Genomic DNA, 13109 nt, shown 5'->3' with positions numbered 1-13109 from the left:
GATTTTGGGGAAGAAGAATCAACGCGATACGATGCCCGAGGGGGCCACGAGGCAGGGGGCGCAACCCAGGGGGTTAGGCGCGCCCTGGGCCCTCGTGGACACCCCGTAAGGCGGTTGGAGCCCTTCTTACGCCGCAAGAAAGCCAATATCCGTATAAAGGGCAGAATCAGGGAACGCAGAAACCGAGAGAGACGGAGAGACAGATCCAATCTCGGAGGGGCTCTCGCCCCTCCCACGCCATGGAGACCATGGACCAGAGGGGAAACCCTTCTACCATCTAGGGAGAAGGTCAAGGAAGAAGAAGAAGGAGGGGGGGCTGTCTTCCCCTCGCTTCCGGTGGCACCGGAGTGCCGCCGGGGCCATCATTGTGTCCGCAATCTACACCAACAACTTCACCGCCCTCATCACCAACTCTTCCCACCTCTATGCAGCGGTGTAACCCCTCTTTTACCCACTGTAATCTCTACTTAAACATGGTGCTCAATACTATATATTATTTCCCAATGATGTATGGCTATCCTATGATGTTTGAGTAGATCCATTTTTTCCTATGGGTTAATTGATGACCGTGATTGGTTTGAGTTGCATGTTTTATTGTTGGTGCTGTCCTATGGTGCTCTCCGTGTTGCGCAAGCATGAGGGATCCCCGTTGTAGGGTTTGCAATATGTTCATGATTTGCTTATGGTGGGTTACGTGAGTGACAGAAGCACAGACCCGAGTAAGTAGGATGTTTGCGTATGGGAATAAAGAGGACTTGATACTTTAATGCTATGGTTGGGTTTTACCTTAATGATCTTTAGTAGTTTCGGATGCTTGCTATAGTTCCAATAATAAGTGCATATGATCCAAGAAGAGAAAGTATGTTAGCTTATGCCTCTCCCTCACATAAAATTTCAATAATGATTACCGGTCTAGTTATCGATTGCCTAGGGACAAATAACTTTCTCGTGACAAAAAGCTCTCCACTATAACTAATTTAGTTGTGTCTTTATCTAAACAGCCCCTACTTTTTTTTACGTGCTCTTTATATTCTTGCTTGACTATCCAAAAACACCTACAAAGTACTTCTAGTTTCATACTTGTTCTAGGTAAAGCGAACGTTAAGCGTGCGTAGAGTTATATCGGTGGTCGATAGAACTTGAGGAATATTTGTTCTACCTTTAGCTCCTCGTAGGGTTCGACACTCTTACTTATCGAAAGAAGCTACAATTGATCCCATATACTTGTGGGTTATCAGAGATCCACCTGGGGATGCAGCGGACGAGGTAGGTGGAGCGCAGATCCCGTAACAGATCGTGCCAGGGCGTATCAGGGCGGGCGGATCCGGTGTGGATGGTGTGGCTAGAGGCAGCTGTGTGGGTGGGAGGTAGGGAAATTCTGTTTCATCAAAGATGACATGACGGGACACAATGACTTTGTGAGTGTGAAGATCGAAACACCTATATCCCTTCTGTTCGAGAGGGCACCCAATAAAAACACATCGGGTGGACCGTGGAGCAAGTTTGTGAGGGCTAGTGGCGTAGAGGTTGGGGAAACACAAGCATCCGAAAATGCGAAGATGATCGTATCGGGGTTGAACGCCGGTGAGAAGGAAGTAAGGGGTGTGTGGTGCAATTTTTGTGGATGGGCGACGATTGAGAAGAAGGGTGGCAGTGTGTAGGGCCTCGACCCAAAATTGGAGAGGAAGGCGGGCTTGAAGGAGAAGTGTGCGGACAACATCGTTGGTGGTGCGTATCATGCGTTCTGCCTTGCCGTTTTGTGGTGATGTGTGAGGGCAAGAGAGGTGGTAGGTGATGCCGTTGTTGGAGAAAAAGGTGTGGAGTGAGGTGTTGATGAATTCGCCGACATTGTCACATTGCATGCATTTAATGAGTGTGTGAAATTGGGTAAGGAGTAGAGAAAGAAGCGTTGAAGGGTGAGGGAGGTGTCGGACTTGTGGCGTAATGAAAAAGACCAAGAGTAGTGAGTATAATCATCGAGAATGATAAGATAATACGCATAACCAGAAAAACTTGTAATAGGAGACGTCCAAAGATCACAATGAATAAGATCAAACGGAGCAGAAGTAACATTATTGGAGGAAGGCAAAGATAAACGTGGCTGTCTTCCAAGTTGACAGGCAGTACAAGAGGAGCTACGAGCATTATTACAATCGGGAAGTAAAGTCTTGGAAAGGGAAACTAATGAAGCCTTGCCTGGATAGCCAAGCCGCCTGTGCCATAGATCACCACTTGTACTATGGAAAGCAGCGCCGCCGGTGGAAGGGTTGCCATGAAGCGGGTAGAGTGGACCGGGACCACTGGACGTCATGATGAGTCTCCTGGTGGGAAAATCCTTCACAGAAAATCCATGGGGATTAAATTCAACGGAAACATTATTGTCAGTGGATAATTTGCGAACAGAGATTAGATTTTGGATGACACCAGGATAGATGGTGACATCACGAAGGGAAAGATGGGAGGGAGAGAGAGTGGTAGAGCCCAGAGCAACAATAGGAAGATGAGCCCCATTACCAACAGTAATACTTGAACAAGAATGCTTTGGAAGAGAACGAGACGTAGAGAGGTTACCAGAGTTGCCGGTGACATGGGTGGATGCACCGGAGTTGAGGAACCATTCTGCACCAGTGTTGGGGAGGCCGTGCTGGCTAGAGGTGGTGTTGAAGAGGGGGCGTGATCCCATGAAGAAGGGCCCGACAGGTACGGCGTGGGAGCGGCAGGAGGCGCTGGTCCAGAGAACATCACAGCATAGACCTGCGAGTGCACGCCGGGGCGAGGCCAAGGACCCCCACAGCATTGGGAGGTGCCCAGCTAAGGCGTGGAGGAGGCAGTGCCATGCCGTAGGGAGCGAAGTAGCCCGTCCACGGAGTCGCCGACGCCTGCTGAGAGCCGCGGCCGCTGGAGTCAGGACGCCCCTGGCCTCGGACGGAGCCACCGCGGCACGGCCATGGCCACAATCAGAGCCGGAGCCAAGGGCACCACCGGTGCCGCGCCCCGCGAGGGTGCCAGGAGGGGCGCGGTCGCCGCGATCACCGGAGCCACCTGAGCTGCCGGAGCCGCCAGGGCTGCCATTGGTGATGGAGAGGGCGGAGGCGCCCTCGGTGGCGGCGTGGAGGGAGAGATTGTACTCGGCAAGCTCAAGGCACGAGCGCACCACGCCGAAGGGAGGGAGCGGGTTCGTGTCCCCCAGCACGATGCGAATCGTCTCGAGCTGCATGGTGAGGTCATAGTCGGTGACGGCAGCGCCAATGTCCGCCAAGTTCACCGCCAGAGACATAAGGCGGCGGGCATACTCGACGATGGGTAGATCGCCCTGCTGCAGATTCCTGTATCAACGAGTGAGATGGAGGACCTGGGCCCCCTGATGGGCGAGAAAGTAGTCGGAGATGTGGTGCCATGCCGTGTAGGCGGTGACGGCACCACCGGTGATGAGATCGAGGAGAGAATCTGCAAGAGTGAAGAGGATCCAGAGCTTCATACGGTGGTCGATGGCGAGCCAAGCGGCGTCGGCATTAGCAGGTGGGGGGCGATCAACATGATCCTCGACGCCGTATTGGCTAAGAACGATGTGGAAGAAGGTGCGCCACTTAGAGAAGTTATTGTCCTCCTAGTCCAGTTTGAATTTGATGTAGTTGGAGATGTGGTCGTTGTGGATGGTGAGCGGAGGCTGGGAGGAGGAAGGAGGGGCGTTGAGGGAAAGGGTGGCGGCAGCGGTGGTGGAGAGATGGCCAGGGTGGTGGAGGGGAGGGGAGAGGTCCCGGAGTGAACCGACAAGGAGGAGGAGGAGGAGTAGTGGGGCACCGGGGAGGGAGGTTCACCGAAGAGGTCCTCGAAGGCCATGGCGACTGATACCAAGCTAAGGTTGGGATTTCCACACACACTGTTGTTATTGATAGAGAACAGGTACAGAGTACATATAGCAAGGAGCTGAACTGCTAGCGCAGATGTAGGCATGCATGCCACATCTAGAGGAGCGGATCTGTGACGCCCCCGATTCAATCGTAAACTAATCATACAGGCAAACATGTACGATCAAGATCAGGGACTCACAGGAAGATATCACAACACAACTCTAAAAATAAAATAAGTCATACAAGCATCATAATACAAGCCAGGGGCCTCGAGGGCTCGAATACAAGTGCTCGGTCATAGACGAGTCAGCGGAAGCAACAATATCCGAGTACAGACATAAAGTTAAACAAGGTGCCATAAGATGGCTAGCACAAACTGGGATACAGATCGAAAGAGGCGCAGGCCTCCTGCCTAGGATCCTCTTAAACTACTCCTGGTCGTCGGCGGCGGCCTGCACGTAGTAGTAGGCACCCTCGGTGTAGTGGGAGTCGTCGAAGGTGGTGTCTGACTCCTGGGCTCCAGCATCTAGTTGTGACAACTGAGAAGAATGGAAAGGGGAAAAGAGGGAGAAAAGCAACCATGAGTACTCATCCAAAGTACTCGCAAGCAAGGATCTACACTAAATATGCATGGGTATTAGTGTAAAGGGGCAATATCAATGGACTGAATTGTAGAATGCCAGAATAAGAGAGGGATAGCTAGTCCTGTCGAAGACTATGCTTCTGGCAGCCTCCATCTTGCAGCATGTAGAAGAGAGTAGATGGTAAGTTCACCAAGTATCATCGCATAACATAATCATACACGGCGATCCTCCCCTCGTCGCCCTGTGTGAGAGTGATCACCGGGTTATATCTGGCACTTGGAAGGGTGTGTTTTATTAAGTATCCGGTTCTAGTTGTCATAAGGTCAAGGTACAACTCTGGGTCATCCTGTTACCGAGGATCACGGCTATTCGAATAGATAAACTTCCCTGCAGGGGTGCACCACATTTCCCAACACGCTTGATCCCTTTGGCCGGACACACTTTCCTGGGTCATGCCTGGCCTCGGAAGATCAACACATCGCAGCCCCACCTAGGCACAACAGAGAGTTCAACACGCCAATCTAAATCCTAAGCACGCAGGGGTCTGGGCCCATCGCCCATTGCACACCTGCACGTTGCAAGGGCGGCCGGAAGCATACCTAGCCCCCTTAATACAAGCGCGGGATTATAGTCCAATCCGGCGCGCGCCACTCAGTCTATGACGTCAAGAAGGCTTCGGCTGATACCACGACGTCGAGTGTCCATAACTGTTCCCGCATAGTTGGTTAGCGCATATAGGCCAGTGGCCAGACTCAGATCAAATACCAAGATCTCGTTAAGCGTGTTATTTTGAAGTAACCGCGGACGTCAACCAGGGCCAGGCCACCTCTCACCTAGGTGGTCTCAACCTGCCCTGTCGCTCCGCCACAAAGTAACAGTCGGGGGCCGTGGGGAACCCAGGCCCACCTCTACCGGATGGATCCACCTGTCCTTTCAGCCCCCACACCAGAATCACTTGCGGGTACTCTACGAGCCGACCCGACTTTAGTCACCACATGTATCATATATCATGTATATAAGTATATACCCATGATCACCTCCCGAGTGATCACGGCCTGATAGTATAGCATGGCAGACGGACAAGAATGTAGGGCCACTTATGGAATACTAGCATCCTATACTAAGCATTTAGGATTGTAGGTAAGGGTAAAAACTGTAGCAACAATGACAGGCTATGCAACAGAATAGGATTAACCGAAAGCAGTAACATGCTACACTACTCTAATGCAAGCATAGAGAGAAGCAATAGGCGATATCTGGTGATCAAGTGGGGGGGGGGGGGCTTGCCTGGTTGCTCTGGCAAGGAGGGGTCATCAACACCGTAGTCGTACTAGGTAGCGGCGGTGTCAGTCTCGGTGTCTAACGATAGAAGAGGGGGAAGAAACAAAATATAATGCAAACATATGCATGACGATGCATGACATGACAAGTAACGGCGCTAGGTGTGCCCTAACGCGGTAGGAGGTGATACCGACGAAGGGAGGAAACATCCAGGAAAGTATCCCCGGTGTTTCGCGTTTTTGGACAAATGAACCGGAGGGGGAAAGTTGCATGCTCGCTATGCTAGGGATGTGTGGTGGACGAACGAGCTACATATTCGGATTTGTCTCTTCGTTCTGAGCAACTTTCATGTACAAAGTATTTTCATCCGAGCTACAGATTATTTTATATTAATTTTCAAAGTTTTAATCAATTTCTAAATTATTATTATTGAATTAATTTGAAAATAGCATTATTGCATCAGCATGACGTCAGCAGTCAATAGAGGTGTTGACTGGGTCAAACTGACGTGTGGGTCCACATGTCATTGGCTAAGATTAACTAAATAGTTTAATTAGTGATTAGGTTAATATAATCAGGATTAATTAAGTTAATTAATGTTAATATTATTATTATTAATTCATTTTTTTAATTATTTTTTAACCGTTCCAGGGGTTGGCCCCACTGGTCATTGACCCAGAGGGGGCCTTAACGGGCGTGTGGGCAGCCGGGTGCGGGCGCTGGGCGCTAGCCCATTTGGGCACACGCCCAGGCTACCAGGGGGCGCCGGCCACGGCCGGACGCCGGAGCATTACGACAAGGGGGCGGGCACGAGCGGCGCATGGCGCGCGCAGCCATGGCAGCAGGCGCGAGCGGGAGGGGCCGCGGTGGCACGAGGCAGTGCGGAGGCAGAGGCAGAGCCGACGAGGCCATGGCCCGTGCGCGGCAAGCGGCAAGCAGCGGTGTAGGTGGGGAGGGGCGACGCGGGCAGCGAACGCGTGCGGTGAGCGGGGCAGGCCGGCGGCCATGGCGCTCGGCCAACGGCCAACGGCGGCAGGAGCTGGGCAAGCGCAGCCGCAAGCGCGCGTGGGGAGGCGCCATCGCGCACTTGTGCAGGTGGCGCAACCGCGGGCGGGGCATGGCGGGGTCATGGTTGGAGATGGCCACGGGCATGGGCGCGGCCGGCAGTTGTGACGGCATGTGGCTGGAGCGGAGAGCGGGGCGAGGCCACGCACGAGCGTGGCTAATGACCAGGGGGCGCGGCTAGGTCGCAGGCGGAGCACGGGACAAGCAAGGGGTGAGGGAGCGAGCAGGGGAGGTAGGGGCGCAGCGGGCGAACAGCGGGAGACGGCGGGCGGTCGATCGCGTGCTCGTGCATACGGGGACATGGGGAGAGAAGAGAGGCCGGGCCTCACCGCGAGGTGCAGGGTCAAGGCAACGGGACGTGGGGAGGATGACAGGGATGAGGCAACAACGGAGAGGACCGCGAGGCGGCGACGAGGTCGATATGGGTGGCCGAGGCGGAGGCGCTTCGGGCGGCGGCTGCGTCAAGCGCCCCGATCTGGATCGGGGAGGGAGGTGATAGTGAGTGGGGGAGTGGGGTGTCAGTTAGGGTTTCGAGCTTGTTGGGGATATAACTATTTGTGTAAGTTGCCCAAGAGGGGCTGGCTTACGCAAGAGGATTCATCATATGAAGCCCAAGATCAAGCATGAAGATGGCGGTTCAATAAATGGTCTAAAGCCCACAGGCGACTTAAGGCCCGTAGTGGTAAACCGCCGTAATGGCATGACTTGTATCATAAGGTAGAATTAACTAGTCATCGAGCCGGACACTATTTATGAGCCGGCCGGGACTCTGTAGGTCGCAGGGCGTCTACCCATGTATATAAGGGGATGACCCGCTGGCGGCTTAGGGCAAGAAACATCTCATTGAGAGCCGGGCATAGAGTATCTCGCTCCCTGGTCATCGAAATCCTAGCAATACCAACCCAACTAGACGTAGGCTTCACCTTCAACGTAAGGGGCCGAACTAGTATAAATTCTCTCGTGTCCCTTCTCCTGATTAACCCCTTTAAGCTTCCTAGTTGCGATGGCTCCACGACTAAGTCCTTTCATGAGGACATCTGCCATGACAATTCCATGACAGTTGGCGCCCACCGTGGGGCCAGCGCACAGTGGATTTGAGTTCTTGAAAGGAAACTTCGAAGGGCTCAAGGGATACGCTGTGGGCCGGATGACCAAGAGTCGTCGCGGCAAGATCTACATCGACGACGAAGGCTGGGCCCCCGATGCCGGCTCAATTGAGTATGGGTACAGGGTCCCCTTTGGTGGAATTCACGTCTTCATCGGCCGGATTGGTGAGCCAAGCCCTGAGCCGGACAACTGCACCGACCTCGTCGAGACGGCTCAGCGTGCGAGACCCGCTTGAGCTGAACCCATCGTGAAGCGTGCCTTCGTGGGTTGCATCCACGGAGAGGAACTTTCTGAAGGATCCGTAGATGGTGGGGAGACGGCCGTCCACTCCGATGGTGATTCGTCCACTAGTGAAACGGATTCGATGTATCAACTACAAGATGGCAGGCTTGGGGGCTGTTCCGATGGCAGCAGTATTCCGGACCCCTTTGAGCTGCCAAGCTGGGTAGGAGTCTTCATGGTTGGTACTCAACCCGGCCAAAACTCTACGGCTGCAGCAGCGATAACGTCCGGGTCAGGAGCGGCCGGGGCAGGAGGCCCTGTGCGCCCGCCGGCTCAGGTGCTGATTGACCTCATGGACAAATTGACGGCCCTGCTAACTGCCACGGTTATTCCTGCAAGTCAAGAAGAGCATGATGCAGAGGTGGCACAGGTACGTGAGGAAATAGCCCGGGCCAAGGAGGCCTTAGCGGCTGAGGAACAGGCGGCTTTGGATGCACGGGCCCAGCAGCTCCAGTCAGAGGCTTTCCAGCTTACGATGAGCCTGGACGTGTCTAACGAGGTGATGAGGAGGAGACACCAAAAAATTCAATCCTGTTTGCCTCCGGTTTACGATCCTCGGAACCTTTTCGCTACACCCGGAGCCGGCCCAAGTAACCCGCCAGAAGCAAATCAGTTCATGACAGCCGGAGCAGGGGGACCGGTTCAGCCTCGGGTGATGGCACCTCCTCATGGGAATATGGCCCCGCCCCGCTACATGCCAACACCACCGGGTCACTTTTCTAACCCCATGGAGAACCTGATTGCAGCGTCGGCACGTTTGGCGGCTCTCCCAGTGGACGGTGACGATCCAACAGCAGTGGAGACGCGAAGGATCAGAGAACTCGTCCAGACGGCTCTGGCTCAGCAAGAGGCTTATTCCTATAGTCGGGACATGATTCATTCAACTCCTCGCCCAAGCCAGAGCCCGAGTTACAGCAGGCACATGGAATCAGAAGCTTTGTCAAGCAACGACCAGCGCCGTAACCAGCCCGGCGGTTATAACCCGGTGCAGGACCGGATACGTCAGGAGGACAAGCGGGCGACTCGTGGCTCAGCAGGTGACTCATCAAGCTTTCCCAGATTATCCGACGACTTCTGTTGAGGCAGGAGTGGCCACCAAAACCGGCGGTGTTCCTTGTTTGGTGTCGGCTTTACATAATGTGTGTCTTCCTAAGGATTTCAAGGGACCCCGAAAGGTGCCAAATTACACGGCCGACTTACAGCCCGGGGCGTGGATTGAAAGCTATGAGATGGCCAGGAGCTGTTGGAGGTCAGCGACATGGCAATGGCTAAGTATTTCACCATGATGTTGGATGGAACGGCCCGGACTTGGCTAAAGGGCCTGCCGCCCAATTCCATTAGCTCATGGGTGGAGCTAAAGGCCCGGTTCATTCAGAACTTCAAGGACACTTGCAAGCAATCTATGTCAATTGTCAACTTAACGGATTGTAAGCAAGAGGAGGGTGAATCTACCACTCATTGGGTGCACCGGGTCAAGGAGATAATACATTCGTCTGACAAGATGGATGCCGGTTCTGCAGTCCTCATGTTGGAGAAAAATGGCCGATTTGAACCATTGAGAGAAAAGCTGGGGCTCCTCAAGCGTGATTGTAATGATATGGGTCAGATGATGGCGGCGTCAGTTAAATACGCCGGTTCTGATAGTACCAAGGATCCTGCGTCTGATGAGGAAAAGACGGGGAAGGGAGAGAAGAACGGCAATGGAAAGGGTCAGCAACATAACCCGGCGAATCAAGGAGGCAATAAGCGTAAGGCCGATGGTAACCTGGAGTTTGTGTCCAATGCTAATGCGCAGGGTAACAATCAGAGACGCAAGGGGAGGCCGCCCCCTCGGTCTGGCGGGTCAGGTCCATCTCTTGAGCAGCTACTCAATGAGCCCTGTCCGAGACACGACACCCGGGAAAGGCCAGCCACTCACTTATGGAAGGATTGCATGATCATGAAGGCTTTCAAGAATTCCAACACGTTCGACGACAACCATGGGTCGGGTGGCGGATCTGGTGCCGGCGGCTTTCATGGCCCGGCCGGCGGTTCAAATTCCGGCTTTCAGGGAAATCAAGGTGGCTATAGTCAACAGCAGTCTAGTCAGGGAGGTTAGCAGCAGCAGCAGTCGGGTTATCAGAGCAATCCGAAGTAGCTGAATAGTGGAAAGTATCATGTGTTCACCACTAGCTTATGCAAACGAGACCAGAAGATTCATAAAAGGGCTGTGAACTCTGTTGAGCCGGCGGTTCCCCGTTATTTAAGGTGGTCAGAGCAGCCTATTGTGTGGATCAGGGAAGATCATCCACCCCGGGTTGACAATCCGGGTCAATTAGCCTTGGTGGTGGAACCTCAGGTTGGTGGATATAAATTCACTAAGGTTCTCATGGACGGAGGTAGCAGTATCAACATCCTCTATTATGAGACCTTTCGACGTATGGGGTTGACTGACAAAAATTTGAAGACATCCAACACCGTGTTCCATCGAGTGGTGCCTGGTAAGTCGGCATACCCGGTCGGTAAGATTGAACTAGAGGTGGCCTTTGGAGATGAGTATGACTGTCGGGCTGAGAAATTAACTTTTGAGGTGGTTGAGGGAGTCCTGGATTAGGGGGTGTTCGGGTAGCCGGACTATACCTTCAGCCGGACTCCTGGACTATGAAGATGCAAGATAGAAGACTTCGTCCCGTGTCCGGATGGGACTTTCCTTGGCGTGGAAGGCAAGGTTGGCGATGCGGATATTCAAGATCTCCTACCATTGTAACCGACTTTGTGTAAACCTAACCCTATCCGGTGTCTATATAAACCGGAGGGTTGTAGTCAGTAGGGGATCAACTCCATACACAATCATACCATAGGCTAGCTTCTAGGGTTTAGCCTCCTTGATCTCGTGGTAGATCTACTCTTGCACTACCCATATCTTCAATATTAATCAAGCAGGAGTAGGGTTTTACCTCCATCGAGAGGGCCCGAACCTGGGTAAAACAAAGTGTCCCCTGTCTCCTGTTACCATCCGACCTAGACGCACAGTTCGGGACCCCCTACCCGAGATCCGCCGGTTTTGACACCAACATTGGTGCTTTCATTGAGGGTTCCTCTGTGCCGTCACAATCAGGAAGGATGCCTTCTGCCGTCTTCAAAGACGGCGCCGTTGTTAAGGGAGCCTTGGCTGTCGGCCAAACACTCCGGCTAGGTGGTTTCCTCATGACCGCCTGTTCGGCTGTTGCGCCGACGGTGACCTCTCGGGTCGTCAAAAGCAACCTACACCTCAGCTCGGAACTCGTCAAGCAGCTAGATCCAATGGAGCTCTCTTCCGTAAATGGGCTCTTGGATCGCATAGCCGCCCTGGGGGTCGCTACGGATTATGACTAGGTTGGGCTTAAACCCGATCTAAGAGAAATTAACTCTCCCAAGCCACCCACCACGTTGCCGTGGTAAAGGCGCAGTGCGGCGACCCTTCATCTATTTTAAGGACCAGCTACGTCCGAATTCCCGACCCCTCCAAGCCGGATACCTGCGGAGAGGAGGATGTAACTCAAGACCTGAGCTTAGGATCAGGCAACGGGCCGGACTCGCTGGACAACATCCAAGAATCCGAACTTCAGAGTTCGGAAACTCTTCGGCCTCCGAATCTTGGATCGGGTGAAGTCCCAGATTCAACAACACCCACCCACCCGAATATAAGCGATCTCTCCCAAGTCAGGCAGAGGCCCGACGAAACAGTACATCATTATTGGGCCAGATTCCTCCTGGTTATGAACAGGATAAAGGACTGCCGCGAGGAAGAGGCAATATCAATCTTCTGCAGTAATTGCACGGACGAGGGAATCCTTAACGCCATAAGTCGCCGTGATATTACACGCTTCACTGATTTGGCGTTCATAGTACAAAAGTACTGTGCGACGGAAAGTGCCTGGAAAACCGAAATAAAATTTTGGGATAATCCGGGCCTTGAATAATAATCCCGTCCGAACTAAGAGGGTGCATCATCATAAGACACCCGGAGTAAATAACAAAAAACCAAAACCCTCTACAGGGCATGGGACCGTATTGGAAAGGTGGCTTGATGGACCCTGTAGAATTCACAGTACAGAGGACGCCACACCAACTCACAGCCTTAGAGCGTGTTGGATACTCCGGCAGGTAGCCAAAATTGGCGAGGACCTCTTAAATCGGGAGGCCGCAGAAAGCCAGCCCGAGGACACCAGTACCGTTCTCACAGTCTTCGTGACTTTCGCATCAAACAATATGCGAAAAAGAACACTCCGTGGCCTCGCCGAAGTCTATCAAATTGCAACAATAAATCCATGGAGCGACACTGCTATCACCTTCAACGCAAGTGATGAACCTAGATTCCGAACAGCCCGAGCACCAGCCCCATTGGTCCTCAGTCCCATAGTGGACGGCTTTCGCCTCACCAAGGTGCTCATGGATGGAGGCAGCGGACTGAACCTCATTTATGAGGAAACCCTTCAAAAAATGGAAATAGACTGGAACCGCGTCGAGCGAAGCAGCACAACCTTTAGAGGAATAATCCCCAGTCGGGAAGCACGCTGCACAGGAAAAATCACACTAGATGTGGTGTTCGGCATGCCGGATAATTACAGGTCCGAAGAAGTCATGTTTCAGGTGGCCCCATTTAAAAGCGGACATCACGCCTTACTAGGGCGGGAAGCATTCACAATGTTCCAAGCGATACCCCATTACGGGTACATGAAGCTTAAGATGCCCGGGCCGAATGGAATCATCACTCTAGCTAGTGATCCGGACATAGCACTCCGTGCCGAAAACAAGACGGCCGCATTAGCCCTCGAGACACTATGCGAAGCCTTAGCGGCCGAGGAACTGACTACGCTGCGCTCCACGGTTAACAGGGATGATGTGATACTCGACAAAAGATCCAAGTCCACATCCTTCAAGCTAGCCGACGAAATAGTCAAATTCCAGGTCCATCCAA

The sequence above is a fragment of the Triticum urartu genome, chromosome 7A, assembly GCF_056163025.1.
Source record: "Triticum urartu cultivar PI428250 chromosome 7A, HENAU_Tu73, whole genome shotgun sequence".
NCBI lineage: Eukaryota > Viridiplantae > Streptophyta > Magnoliopsida > Poales > Poaceae > Triticum > Triticum urartu.
The sequence above is the reverse complement of the archived record's forward strand: the minus strand, read 5'-3'. Positions refer to the sequence as shown.